The sequence below is a fragment of the Rhopalosiphum padi genome, chromosome 1 (assembly GCF_020882245.1).
Source record: "Rhopalosiphum padi isolate XX-2018 chromosome 1, ASM2088224v1, whole genome shotgun sequence".
NCBI classification, from domain to species: Eukaryota; Metazoa; Arthropoda; class Insecta; order Hemiptera; family Aphididae; genus Rhopalosiphum; species Rhopalosiphum padi.
Window position 1 is genome coordinate 90,370,955 of NC_083597.1, and position 16,478 is coordinate 90,387,432.

At 26.1% G+C, this 16,478-nt stretch overlaps 1 protein-coding gene across 2 annotated transcripts in view; it reads left to right on the forward strand.

Annotated features, from left to right (window-relative positions):
* Nucleotides 1–16,478, forward strand: part of LOC132917930 (neural cell adhesion molecule 1-like) — a 158,608-nt gene that overhangs the window by 27,340 nt on the left and 114,790 nt on the right. The window contains exon 2 of one of the 2 annotated variants that reach the window (XM_060978941.1): nucleotides 1,804–1,949. The exons of the other annotated variant lie outside the window; for it this stretch is intronic. The gene's annotated coding sequence lies outside the window, so the exon portion shown is untranslated. The remainder of the gene's footprint in view (nucleotides 1–1,803; nucleotides 1,950–16,478) is intronic. 2 annotated transcript variants of the gene reach the window in all.

Genomic DNA, 16,478 nt, shown 5'->3' on the forward strand with positions numbered 1-16,478 from the left:
ATGAAGTTGTGTTTTGACATTCGAATTACATGGGGTAAACTAAAACAAGTGACCCTACGGTTTAATGGTTATACTCCACCGTTGTTTAGTTGAAATGTGAAACTGTATATTTTAAATTTACACAGTTAAATGTTTCCCTTATAGCTTATATTATAATACATTGTAATTAAAAAAGTTAATTATATTATTAGGTTAAAAAAGTATAAAAAGCTAAATAAAAAAAATGAATCCAGAAAATATAAAGTGAACAAACATTTAATTAATATTTACATATGTTTTTATTTTATCCGTGGTCAATGAACTATTTGAAAAATAATTATTTTTATTTTGTCAATATGTGATAAATTTATGTTTTTTTTTAATGTATTTTATTATTATTTTATTGATGATAATAAATAATTAATTTTATGAAATTTTCATGTAACATTGTTAATTCAAAATTCAAATATCTTGTAAAATACAATTTTAATTGTACATTCATAATTATTGTTATCTATTACAACTTGTTATCTTCAACAAGTGTAAATTTTTAGTTCCCAGAACTTGAGATCGTCTAATCAAAAATGTAACTAATATTTAAAATTTTATATTTTATTTATATAATTTGGATAAATAATAAAGTTTTATTTATATAATCACTAACAATTAGAAGTTTTTCTGTATTATTATTTTATAAATTACAACAAAATAATTAAAATCAGTTTTACTGGAAACGGCAAATATAAACCATAAATTTCAATATTGAGTATTTACCAATTTATAATTTGGTTAAAAGTATTATGAAATTACCTTTCTATGATGTTTACTACATTTGTTTAATATTTATTTTATGAGTTTTTAATAATATTAAATTTGTAATTATTCAAAATTATTTATTGATAGAGTGAATAATTACAAAATATTTTGAATTTACTTTACATCAGAAGTTATATATATATATTATGTTGCAAAATAAAAATATAACAACAGATATTTTTTTAAACTTATAGTAATAATGAATATATTATTATGTAGTTGACCTCTATAAGACATTAGAGCTTTATATATTTAATGATTTAAAGTAAAGTTGGTTTTAATTTTTATCTTAAATAGTTCATTATTAAAAAGTCAATTTTAACTTAAATTTATATTTAATACCACTGTCCACTGGTCAAAATTACATGTAAATTCAATTAAGTTAATTTAACTAAATGTTTCATAAAACTGTTTTTATTAAGTTACTAATTTTAATTCTTTTTATATTTCTATATTATTGGGAATTTTAGTTAATGACTTGAGAATTACAACAGATTTAAATAATTACGATTTTACATTTAATAGTTTCTAATTTAAGTTTTTTGCTGTTTTATTACCTTATAGATTGTCTTGTATATTGTATACTTTAAACCTTAAAAATACCTAAATTTTTAATTATTAACAGTTTTTCATTCAAAATTCGGTGATTTGTGTTTAAAGTGCATACGTATGTGATAAAATTTTGATACATTTTTGGTATAATGATTTCTATTCAAGATCATTTTTCATATAATTGGTTTAAAATTTAATACTCCCAATTAATGGCTGGAGTTCTATAGTTAAAATACCGAAAGTGGTTTTTAATATGAAAACAATAAAATTAACTTATTATTATTAATTAAGAATATAATAGTAATCATATTAATACTAATATACTATTTAAGTGTGCTTATCACTATCAGAACCTCTAATAAATAATTGTACTTTGATATATGCCAATGTGTGTGGAATTGATATAAGCAATATTAATATACCTAACACCAATCATTTTTTATTTTTTTTTCTCAGGTACGTACCGAAAATAATACACGACGTCACGACGTTCATATAATATAATCTTACTAACTATATTATTGATGCCTCGACGGGAAATAGCTGACAAACACGAATCCGAAACCTCTCGAATGAAATCGTCGTGGCGGTGCAGGTCGGTGGTAAGCAGAGCGCTATATTAATATATATATATTCGTATGGTGAGTACGTGACGCTGACAAAAGGTTAAAGCGCTTTCGTTGTTTGTTGACGAGCGGGGGGAGGAGAGGAGTTGGCGATATGAAATGAGAGAGACGCGAAAAAAAAATACTGTTTTATATCAAATCAGTACAACAGGAAACAGTGCGGTTTTCCCGTGTATGTCATATATGCGTAAACAATGTAGACGGGAAACGCTGCCGTCGTAAGGGTTTTACGCGCGAAACACGAAACGTTCCGGAACCGGTGACCAGGTATATTGCGTTACATTTTGCGGCGCGCGTATACTATGGTATATGTCGTGGTATACGTGTGGTGGGTATACACTAACAGCCCCCCGACTGCCGACCGCTCACCGCTGTCCGTCGGTAATAACTGCGACGTTTTCCCTGTAAAATATGAACCCTTAGAAATTCACACGCGTCATTATATACACGGTGAAGATGCGGTGCTGCGAGTAACTTTGAGTGGTGTATTTATTATATATTATATAGTGTGAGTAGAATGGTACTGAAAGTATACGTTATACAGGATGATCCATATAACATACTATAATAAATACGAATTTTTCCCGACGATATAAATCAAGACAATATTTGCTATTATAAATTATAATATAAATGTTCAAGGACTATATTAATATTGTTATTGTATTATATTTTTGAAAAAAAAATATAATATTAATTTAGATGATTATATTATTATAAGGCTTATTATTTAATTTACCACCTGTAATGTTTTTTTGAAACTTTGATTTAATATAACTATACAAAATGTTATCATTATATTATATTATACACTTATAAGACCTTAAAAAAAAATTAAAAAGTATAATTGAAGTAAAACGAAATAGTGTTTAACTACTTAATCTTGAAAAAAATAAATTAAAAGCGCTCTTATTTTTAAAACTTAAATTAGAAAATCAGTGTACATGTAATGTTAAATATAATATCGTCATTGTATCTATATAAATGTAATATTTTTCTTTAATTTTTTTTGTTGTATTTTTACTAAGTGTTGTAGAAAAATGAAAAATAATAATTTTTACAAAACCCCGTGAATACAATATAATAATTACATACACTGATACACTCATATATTCATGCGTGTGTAACCTGCAGTTATCAGGTTCCATCGTTTATTTAATGCACCATCCACTATGATACCTGTTAAAATATTGAATATTTTTGCATACATTATGCTGTATTTTGTATACAAAAGCGCTTGTTTGACGATGTATAAATTTAAAACCTACTTTCATCACCCAAAAGAAGATTTTTTTAAATTATTTTTGATGCTTACTATGTTTAATACATATCACGAATATTTTAATTCACCTAATATGGATTATTTTGCATTTGATTAATGTTCAAAATGTAATTGTTTTTATATGATTTTTATGTCATTGCATTATTAATATTTAATAATATTAGAGGAATAGTCAGAATATTATATAAAAATAAATATCTGTAATATTGTAATATGCTAATAATACTAGTATACAATACGTCATATATTATCATTACACATATTTGTTTTGAATTGGAAACAAAATTAAAATTAGTTGAGCAGTTGGCTATTTAATGGGTCAAGGAAGGCGCAGGATATTTATATTTATCTACGTGGACTAGAAACTATATATATATAAATACCTAATTAAAATAAAATAATTTCAACAATTAAAAATTACTTTATAGGAAAAACGATCTCACGTTATAGAATTGTTGGATATGAATAACTATTTTTATTTAAAAAGAGGAAACATTTATATAGATAGCATTAACTTATATTTTTAATTAACTTTAAATAATGCTAGAGAAATATATTTTAAAATATTCAAAGTGTTGTGACATTTATTACAACTTTTAAAATAGAGGTTTTAAAATCTTAGTCTAATAAGCCTACATAAAGTTTTTACATTTAAGAAAAAAAGCCAAATTATGACTATTTTATGAGACATGAGAGTTTTTCTTGTAGAGCATGTTTTGTATTAATAGCGCGTAAGTCCCGATGTTTTTAATACGAATGGTGACATAAGTTTTTTGTACATTTAAATGTTTTGTACCTTACTTAGATAAAAGCCACTTGAAAAAATAAAACCAAGAAAAAATGATTATTATAGATTAAATAATATTGAGCCATAAACCATTTTAATAATCTATTTATCTTATTAAATCTATATATACTGATTATTATTGTTCATTCAACTATGAGTAATCACTGATCTGAAATAATTGCGCAAACAAACATTCTAAATAATAAACTAAAACAATGTTTAGTTATTGTTCATGTCAAATGAAAAGTTTAATTTTGTAACTCAGTAAAATTAAGTGGTTAAATTTTAGGTTAAAATACCAGACCCTCTCAGGGAAATATTTATATAAATCGTAAAATACAAATAAGTTTTTAGTTTCAGTCATCGATTATTATTTTAGTAGTTTATAATGTCTAGGTAGATGCTTGTAGAAAAATAATATGTAATAAACTAATTTGCATTTATATTTTTCTAATTATTATTAATTGATTTATTATTATTTATTCCTTATTAAAGTCTACTTAGAACTATTCAGTTGGCTGTTTTTTTTTTTTTTTTGCTAACTTACCAAACTTTTATTAACCATATTTTGTTATTATACTTAAACGAATTTATATCAAATATATGTTTGTAATATGAATAATTTTTTTAAAGGGTATTTTTTTTTAAAAATTATTAGAATTTTCTTAAATTACAATAATTTTAAAAGAATTATTTTAAAATTAATTTAGTTTATTGAAATCAATCCGTTAAATTTTATATTTATAACTTTTGTTATTGGTATAGAAGTTATAGATAATTAAACATTTTATTTTTATCAGTTTGTCACAATAGAAAATCGGACATGTGAGATGTATATTAAAATATTTTATATTTAACGAATAATAAAAACAATGAAATAAATATATAAAGTAAAAGTTGTTTCAATCCAATATCATAACCATCCTAAAAGTTTGGTAAGGTATGTGTGTAACCTCTTGGGTATTGCATAAAAGAGAAATAACTATGTAACAATACTTTGACTCGACTGAATCAATATCGTTGATATTTTATATAAGTGTCTAATCTGACAACAGTAGTTTACAGATAAAGTAAAAGTTTTTGACTTAAAGCTGTCAAAATTCTTTAAAATCTTCATTTGTGATTGTCACTTTTTCATCATGCTATTTATTAACGTTATAATATTGCACTTTGAATAGGTAACTTAAATTATGTTCAATAAATCATGTATGAAAATGAACGAATTTATACGTCTAATAAATTACTTTTATGATTGATACTTATGATAATATAAAATTGAAGAGAATAAATTGTTCAGTAAGATTTTTTTGTTTTGGATCTGCCATAAGCATTTTTGATTAGAAAATGTGGTCTTGAAACAAATATTCGTCAACAATTATACAAAACCTTATAAGTAGGTAAACAAAAATTATAGGTAAATACATTTCAATGAAAGTGTAGAAAACTAAAAAGTTAGAAACCTTAAAAACATAATATTATATTCACCATAATAGTTATTATTAAATTTTCCACTGTCCATTTTCCAGTCATTGTAGTTTTTAAATGCATACTAGATTATAGTACATAATATTATAATAAATGTAAATTGGTTTATATTTATTAACTTGCAATTTTCATAATTTTCGACTTGTATATACATTATTTGTAAATTATGAAATGTAATACGTTTTACATTTTTAAATAAACAGGTTTTTATTTTTGTCATACTTAAATTTATTTATTAATGATAATATCTAATAGAAATATGTAACATTTATTAAAATGATTGGTTAGACGGGGTTGTGTAATACGTCCTATAGAATTTAATCAACTCCAAAACATATCTGTAATCTTATGTGCTTAAATAATTCTGAATAATAACATAATTAATTGTATTTTGGATATTTTAAAATATTTGTCAACATATAAGTAAATAACACTCATTACAAGTTATAAATAATTAATTTTTTAATTTGTCATTCGACATACATGAAACGTAGTATTATGAATTGGGATTAAATGGTCTATATAGTATATTAGTTCAATAAAAATAATGAAAAGGAATTTCTAAACTATTATAATTTTATTAAATTTGAATAGTAAGAGCTGGGTCTTTAATTACTAAATTTCATATTCGGTAGTTAAAATATTATAATATTATAGTTCGTTAGAAAATATTATAATATGAAGTAATATTTGTTGTATTTTTGTATAAATCAAATGAGAATAATTTAGATTTTTTAGATCGTAATGTAATGTACCTACCGTATAGATTATATTATTATTAGATTTCGAGTACCAATATATAAAGATTTTAAGGGTATACATAATATTAAAACATCGTTGTGGCTGTACTTATTAATCCTATTGGCTGAAACCGAATTGTGTTTGTATTCAATTGTAAAAACGTCATATTTTCTGTGGTTTAATCCTATAAGACATTGTACATAATCAAAAGCTTCTGTTTTCAGAAATGGTAATCGAAACAAGGCTGTTCGATCATTCAATTTATGGTTTCAATTAGCAACGAAAATGCAATTAATTATCCCCGAGTAGACTTTGGTGGGAAACAAAAAGTCGCACAAATTATACGGTAACTGTACAACAAAATTAGCTGAATTCCATATTCATCATTGTTATTTAGTAATTAATGTGTTCAAAAGCAATGGGAGTTTTTAATTTATCGCACTCTATAATAACGTATTTGAGGTAACTCTGGTCGTATGCCGGCACCAAACTTTATTCGTAAGTACACTATTATAAGCTTACTATTCTCAATACTGTATTATAATATATTAAAAAAAAATGAAGTAATAAATTAATTATCTTAATAATTTGAGTATAGTTTAGAGCTTTAAATTTCGTTAATTTTATTCATAGAATTTGAAGTTTGGATATTTAAGTAAGTGTTCATGACTTAAATATTTATGATAAAAAAAAAAAAATATAATACCTAAAATATTTGAACAATTGTTCCAGTTTACAGATTTTAAAAGGACTTTATTCTAGTTAAATATTCATTGGCTGTTTTAACTCGTACTAGGAAAACTGTAAATTTAAACGCTAAATAAATAAAAGAAATAAGTAAAATGACTACATATAATTTATAAACTTATTAAAAAAAATAAACAATTAACAAAGATCATGGAGAGGTGATTTGTGTATTATTTTAAAATACTATCATGAAAAGAATATAGATCTAGAAAAATATAACATGAAGAAATAATTTAATATGTTTTGCATCTGTTATGCTATCGTTTAATATTATAAATATTATAGTCTCAAATAATTAATGTATATATTATTAAATAGATAAATAAATATAATATTTTTAACGTTTTGATTTACCTGTTACAACATATAAAATATAAATAATAACATGTCAATAAATTCGAAGACATAAAAAAAATTTGTCTGAGAATCGGGTTTTACTGGAAATACACTTAGCGGTGAATGACAATGGGAAACAACACACATTAGTCTATAACTTAAGAATGCGAATTCATCAATTGAGATAGACTATAATTTTGAATAAAATTAATTTAATATTTATATCAAACACTTCACGATTAGTTAGTGGAGTTTCTACCTAAAATATTGTAAAAATATATTATTGTGATATTCAATGATTCTGTAGATTTTAAAAACCATTTTTTTTTTTACTGTTATGATACATTGATTGTAATCTATTAAGGTTTTTACAATAATCACTTTTGGTATGTATGTTGTTAAATTGTACACCAGTAAAGTTTACATTCAGGGTTAGACAAGGCCACCGGGACACCTGGATTTTCCCGGTAGGCAGCCATGAAAATGAGCCCACGGGGGCTGCAGTAGGCTATTTGGCGTCGGTAATAAGCAGTGCGGGGCCATTTCTATATGTTAAATGGGGCCTGTTAAAAAATTATTTCCCAGGCCGTTTGTTTGAGCTAGTCCAACTCTGTTTATATTTACAAATATAAATAAAATAAAATGGGTAAAGCTCATACCATTAAATTAATTAACTAATTATAATAAATAATATTTTATTATTAGAAAATTTGTTTAATTTTGTCTCATTCGTATAGATGTTAGAAACAAAATTTAAATATTAAAACCCACGTATAAATCATAAGGTCTCTGTAAAAAAATGTGAGATAAAATCGATGTATGCACAATATTAAATTAATTTTGGGTCGTCATTTTAACTAAATAAATTTAAGTATTTTAAAATAAATGCGTTTATTATTTTTTTTTACATATAATATTTAATATAAGGTTATATTTTGTAATAGGGTATTATGTAAAACAGTTATTTGTCATTGTTATCCGTATACGTTCATAAAAAAATCCAAGTTAGTAATTAATAACTTCAAATCTTTATTTATATTTACTTATATTTATTACATTACAAATTTCATTAAATTTAATTCTTAGACTAAAGAATTTATTTTTTTAATTTAAAATTAATCCATATCTAAATATTTGTTATTTTTTTTAAAAGTTCAATTAAATATACGTATATAATTAGAAATTTTATGTTTAATAATTTGTACCTCTGAATGTTTTTATTACTTTCAAAAGAGGATACTTAATACTTACTAAAAATATAAAGTTACATAATAAACATTTTATTACGATTGATTTTGTATTTGTTTAATAACTATAATTGTGTTAATACTTATGATATCATACAAAAATAAATATTAGATTAAATTTGATCCTATACCTACATAGATTGAATACATAAATAGATAATTAACATATTTTAATAGTTAAGTATAAGCATAAATGTGGCATAAAATGTGTCTTTCTAGTTTCTTTACAGTCCATTAAGCATAATGTATTTCATATTAGTTTTGAGAAATATACTATGCAGCTGATTTTTTTATTTTTTGATACAAAATTAAACTTGTTATTTTCTTTTGTACAGAATGACTTGGTCATTGAGCCGAGTACTAAATCTTCATGAATGAATTATGGATTCATGTGTTTCCCAGTATTTATACTTTGAATTACTTTTTCATATTAGTATTCTTATAAATCGATAAATATTTATCACTTAATGTGTTTTTAAATTAATCACTCCTTAAAATATAAACAAACTAGAACAAAATAGAGCATTTCACATAAATACCTACTTTAACTGATTATAATACTGACATATTGAATACATTATTATTTATATTTAAAACAAATAAGACGATTAATGAAAAAAAAAAATGATTATAATAATATATTGTGTATTTCTGGTCGAATTTTGAACAAATATATTAACCACATTATTTGTTGTTTTCACGGTATCGCGATGTAAAGGTTGCATGATGGTGCATGTGTGCAGTTCAGTGTTCATACATTGTGTTCAAGTAGCCTGATAGTGTTTGCGTGTTATTATGACGTGTATGATGATAAGTATGTATATATGTAAAATGTAAATGCATATATATTATATAATATATCGTCCTTAGACCAATCGCAAAACAAACAAATCGACAGTCGTTTTTCTTTGTCCGAGCCAGAAATCCGCTCGCCCGCACCGTATTGCGGATGACCGTTTTGAATAATTAACCGACCTTATAGAAAGCGGAAAATATATACACGTATAAAAAAAAAAAATGAAAAAAGAAAATAAATAAAACTACCCCTATAGAACAGATGACGCGTTGGCCAGTAGGGTGAGGTGGGGGTTGTCTGGGGGGTGATGTTCGCAGCGAGTGAAGTGGAGAAGGGATCATTTTGGCTCTTGCAGACGCAGTCTCTCCCTATTGCCGCCCGCCCGCCGCCACTACCGAACTGGGTATACATGTAACAGTGTATACAGTGTCGACAGCACACTACGACTATGGCAGTGGCGCCCGACAGTCAGGCGACCAGCTTCACCCTTTAGCAGTCATCCCTCTGTGTCGTCCCTGCTACCCCGTGCGTCCGGAAAAACCTACGTAACGCCACCACCACCGTCGTGTATGTATGTATATAATATTATGTAATATATATACATAGTTAGAGCCAATTGAAATCGGGTACGCGGGTCATGACTGAACGGCGGCGGCGGCGGCGTCTACGACGATATAATGACACGGCCCATAATACCCATGGTTATGTTACAATAATAATATTATTATGTTGTATTATACCTACTGTTGGATATGACGTGTATATAATGCATACGCGAGTGGCTTTGTAGGATTTTTGATATTATACCAAGTACATGTTACTGTTATTATTATTATTGCTGTACATCCTTCATTTTGCCAGTGCTTGTGATGTTCGTTGAGTAGGAAACACAGAGAGAATGGAATTTAATATACATATAGACATTTATATGTATAACGGTTCAGCGTTTCGATATCGTAATATATTTGTGTGATAGACTTTCCTTACCTTCTTGTGGGTATTAACTTTATTAAAGTCCTCTCTCGTATTTCATAAGAAATTAAATTATACTTCACGTATCATCTACCTCTAACCAGAGTCTGATTAAAAGCTTTGGTAGCGTGGTGCTCAACTTAAATCAGTGGATTTTTCTCTATGGTTAAGGATGGGGTTTTTTTGTCCAAAAATAATTATTATTCACCAATCTACATCTACGATATAATTGTAAAATAACTTAAAATAGAGAATCCATTCTTAATAGAATTTATGTGGATGCTACATTATATATTACAGTTCAAGTAAGGTGAAGAAAAAAGGAGCACTCTAAGCGTTTAGGACATCACCTTAATAACGTGCAATTAAGCCAAACCCAAACTATCAAACAGTGGTGATTTTAACAGAGCAAATATGCACATTAATTGCTCACCTGGGCCACTGGACCGGTCCTTTATAATTTTTTTTGAACCAAAAGTAAAACGAAAAATAATCAAATTTAATTATTCCAAGAATGACCTAATGTAGTAATAACTAAGTATATATCCAACAAGTAATCGCATATTGACAATCTAGACGATGTATAAATCGTCTATGATTGTAAATATTAAAAACGACGGATGATTTATAACAATAAGAATAGAAAACAAGGAAAAGCTTTGCAACCTAATATTTAAATAATTTTTTTTGTTTTGTATTAAAATTTCCTTTCAATATGAATGCTTTGCTTATAACAAAGTCATGTAGTTACATTTATTTTGTTGTTGGATTTTGTACACAAGTGCTTAACTAATTCTTATTTAATTGTTACATAACTTAACTTAATAATTGAATTATATAATTGTCAACACATAATTAATTATTTAATTATTGAAAAATGAAACTGAAAACCTGAATAATTATTTTATCAGATCTTTGTAATCTTTGTAGGTTTGGAATTTTTTCTTAAAATCTGCCATTACTATCAAACTGTAATCGCCGATTATTTTATTTAACTTTGATAAATATTAATAGAAAAATTATAAACAAATAACAGTTTAGTAGTTAGTTCGTAGGTATCTAATGTAGTTTTTATGATAAAATAAAATATCTAATCTTTTCAACCATAATTAAAAAAAAAAAATTAATTTAATTTTATATTAGTTTTATTAATAACCACCAACAACTTTTATTTTTAATATAAAATAAGGATTTGGTCAATGTATTTTGCTGTAAGTTTTTTTCATAATTTAAAAAGTTTGTGATGGTAACCATGTGTAATGGATACTTGCCAATTTTTAAACGGTTTTTATACTCCCTTCTCAGTAGTATACTATGTCATTGAATCATGCCGGAATTGACAATGCGGGTTATAAGCAAAAACAATTCTCTCCCTTTACCATATTTGTTTTTATATTATACACAACCAAAGTGTCTATATCAGAATAAAAACGCATTTAAAATATTGCGTTTTTTTTTTTAGATTTCCGTTAAAAAAACACGATGTAAATGTGATATATTAAATAGTGCTGTATAGAAAATTTTTATATGTAAATGACGAAAAGATAAAGAAATTAAGAAATCAAATTTTAATATGTTAAAAACAAAATCAGTATTGTGAATAGTAATATATAAACAATGTATATTTTTTTATACACGTGATCAATTATTAAAATATAATAATATACTTGTCTTAAAATTTGTTTTTACGGTTTTAGTTAGGTACCTATCTTATTTTTATTTTTTTAATGTAAATAGTAAATGATTATATTTGCATTATTTAAAATAGTTATAATATTTTAGGTGGTTATTATTGACATAAAAGTATCATTGTATTTTAGAAGATAGAATAAAATTTAAAATATAACAAAAACGTTGAAACTCATTTATTTTTATTATTGTACGTTGAGATAAACAAAGCGTAATAACTTTTATTTTAATTTATATCTATAAATATTTTGTTTCAAACTTTTGAGTAAAATATATTTACGTACCTAGTGGTTAAATTATTTACTATTTAGAAAGTAATTTAAGTTATAATCACATATTAATATTCCTACAAAGAGGTATTTCGATTAAACTCGATGGTCCTACAAACAAATTGGATTACACTGTCACACTGGTCAAATATGGTTTACCATTATAGTTGTTACACAGAAGTAATTGGAATACATTCTGGAATTAGTTAAAATTCGTAAATAATCCACAAATTGAATAATATTTTATATTACTACATATAACTTGTATGAGTGCCGAATAATGATAAAAATAAGATAAAATTGCGCATAGTACTAATTAACATTTTTAATATTCTTCAAAAATACTGAAATGTTTGAAACTATATAATGTATATTTTTTTCTTAACCCCTTGACCCAATTTAATCATTAATATGAAGGGAAAAAATCAATTTTGTGTTAAAAACGTTTTATCAGCATTTGAGAAGTTCATTTTGACGTTCAAGGGGTATAACAAGAAATGGATGGACCACAATTTTGAGGAGCTTTTGAGAGTGCTTTATCGAAAACCCACTTTTGCTGGTCCTCCAATATTTCTTTATAAAAGTCAGATACTCGAAGAAATCGAAGAATCTCTCTTTGAACCACGCTTCTCTGTAATATACATAACCAATATTCGTTATGGAGAAGCTCAATAAAAACAAAATTATTTTGTAATTCATAAAATTACTACCTAATACTGAATTATTATATAGCTAAATATATAACCATAAGCATATGTGCAAACCGAAATCAAAAATAATATTGAGTATGGTCGTAGTAAAAGTTTTGACGAATACTTTTTTTTTTTAAATAAAACAAAATAATATTATGTTAATTTAATTATATTCATATTATATTATATAGGATTATATTTCATTGTGAAAATATATAACATATCAAACTTATAAGTGTATTAAGTAAGTATAAAACAATTAAACTTATCAATGTATTTACCCTTTAAACTTCTTACGACATATATATTTTTACTTTTATATTTTGTTGAAAATCCAAATTTTGATAAAAAAAAAAAAAAAACTATAAAATAAGACGAAGTTTAACCTTATTATAAATACATTTTTTACTTGTAATATTAATTAAATAAGTACGTTTACGAATCTAAATCTTGCAAATACTGTTGAATATTAGACATTTATATTCACAATTTATTATATTAAAATTAATATACCTGTACAATGTTAATATTATAGTCTTGAATATTTGCGAGCACTGGAATATTTTTGTATTTTCGGAATAATAAACCATGGGCTGACCTTTTTCCCAGAATTTGTTGTATAATATTTTATTGGAATTGCATTATAATCCCAAACAACTCAATGATAATAATATGAGATTGCTATAATTTATATTGGAAAATAGAATATAATAATATTATAAATATTATGAATTATGATAAAAGTATATATTGTGACCGTTAATAAAATTAACAAGACGTAATAGGTATAGTTATAAAAAACTACTCATGTATTAAATTATTATCATCGTAAAATAAATTGCATTATTTTGTAGAGTAATGTATGCCATACATGCATGGTGATTTTTTTTAACAGTAAACAGAAAACGCTCATTATCTGGAAAATAATCTAAAATATTGAAAATATTTTTAAATATAATTATTTGAATCGTACCAATAAAATATTTTTTAATGTGTGATCAATCTTTTGTAGTACACCAATATTTCGTTCATATCAACTTGAAATAGGTACTTTGAATGTTTTAAGTTAGGTACTAACCATAATATTAAACAATTATTTTAATTTAAAAATTATATTAAAATTCAAATTTTATCTATAAACATTTTAGAAAAAATTCTGAACATGAAATTAGAAATTTAATGTAGTCATTAAAAAATTAAAACATAAAAAAAGTTATTGTAAATAATATTTAGGTATAATTTTTATTTTTTAAACGTTGTTTTATTACGAATTCAAGCTGTAAAAAAATAATTTTAGAAGCGTTAATTTTTTTTCTCAGATAATTGGCGTTAAATTTTAAATGAGTAACCCTTTATAATACTAAACATACACGATTTAGTAATATGATATTAAATGACAATGAGACACATGCATACTCGCGCAGTGCACACTTAACGTAATTCAATTCTTTAATACTTGTGGGAGGAGGGGATATTACAGAGGAATTAAACAGTGCTCGATAAAAGTAGGTATGTAAAATAATTTTTTTTATTTCTACGGTTTGTTATATGATATAACGACCGTGTCGTGAGAGGGTAGCGGGGAATGCGTGTTTTTTCTTTTACATCTCCGCGGGAGAGAAGCAGTGTTTATTTCTTTCATATGTACCACGTATAAACTTACGTCTGTGTTGCATGCAATACACGATTAGATAACGATTTTAATTTTTAACGAACAGTGAAAATACTACTATTAGCTCTTTACTGTATAGACAAAATTAAATGTATCTATAATTTAAAGTACTTATGTTTAAAACTAAATAATGCTTGTAAAATAATAATATTATAATATTATAATATTTAGTGTAAAAATAATGAACTAGTAGAATTTCTATGGAATAGAGGAATTTAAGAAAAATGCTTCAATACTCTGGTACTACAATCGTTATAAAAATTTTTTTAAATAATATATATTATTGGTTCAATCATCGATGTTTGTATAATGTATTCGATTTTGAAATAAAAATACTCTTGTTTGAAATCGAAAATATTAGTTCTATGAAAAAAACCTACAATAATACTAGTATAAAGTAAAAAAAATTCTAGTTTTCTTGAAAATATATCTAATTTTTATAAATAGCCGCTTTGAATCTGAAACAAATAATATTTTTTAACAGTTTTTCACGGAAACTAAACGATATATATATACATAATATAAATAATAAAAAATGTAAATGTGATTGATCAGATTTATCATGGATCGACGATAAAACAGTAGGTACTAGCTAAATAAGACCTTTGTATGGTTGGCGGTAAGGGATGGCCGGGTTGGGTTCACCGTGATAGATAACATTATATGGCGTATAGTCTCGTCGTAATGTATAATGGAAATTGATATATCATAAAATATAGACACAAACACAATTGGATCCGTAATGAAGTCGTCCCGGACTTAGTAGGCGGCGAAACAGCAGCAGCAGAAGGAGCCATACAGTATCAGTACAGTGAACCTACGTGAGGGGATTGCCAAAACGTATTGCTAGCGCGCGCGCGCGCGCGTGTGTGTACATGTATTATGCTATATATTATTATAAAACGTATATATATATATATATATATAATATATGAGTGTGTTGCGGGCGTATAATATGTGCTGGCCCGTTCTCAGAATAACCGTTGTCGTTCTTTTGACGTGCCGCGGTCTGAGCCACGTACGAGTTCAATTATATATTATGATGGGGCATGTGGTTTGCGGGGAGGAATTCGTCACCGCCACTACCCCTAGACGCCTCATGTGTTGTACTACAGTTATGATGTATATATTATTATACTACTGCTTACGCACTCGGTGCGATGGATCACGTCGTGTAGTATTCATCGAATTTTGAATTTTTTCCATATTGTGCATAATAATATTTATACGAGTATATCAGTGCAGGCGGCTTACAGCACGCGTCGTATTCGCATATATGTATTTTATTATGAATATTATTATTATTCGGATTTTAATTTTTTTTCCATCACATCCACCCGTTCGCCATATTCGATCGCGATGTCAAAGAGACATATGCGACCAAATTTCTCACGTGGCACGTACGTGTGCATAAATTATGCCATTTAACTACAAGAAACAGACGACGAACTCTTCGGAAACTGTGCAACGGCGGCCGTTTTACCTATTTATCGCACTCTACATAACAGTCACGTTGTCGAGCGTTTTTCCCGGTAGTTGACGCAGATGAGTGTCAATGATGATGACAATAACAATATAATTTAGACGACAGTGGCGGCACAGAGTGCAGTTTCTTAGGAACGTTAAGTGAAAAGTTACGAGTAGCAAACGTTTACCTCGACAGGTGTACCTATCCACGGTTGTATGTTTATGCGTTAATGAGACGTCGAGGTTTGAAAATTTACGCACGCTACGATGACATGCTAAAGTCTAATATGACCGATGGACATTTTCGTGTTATTAAAAAAAAA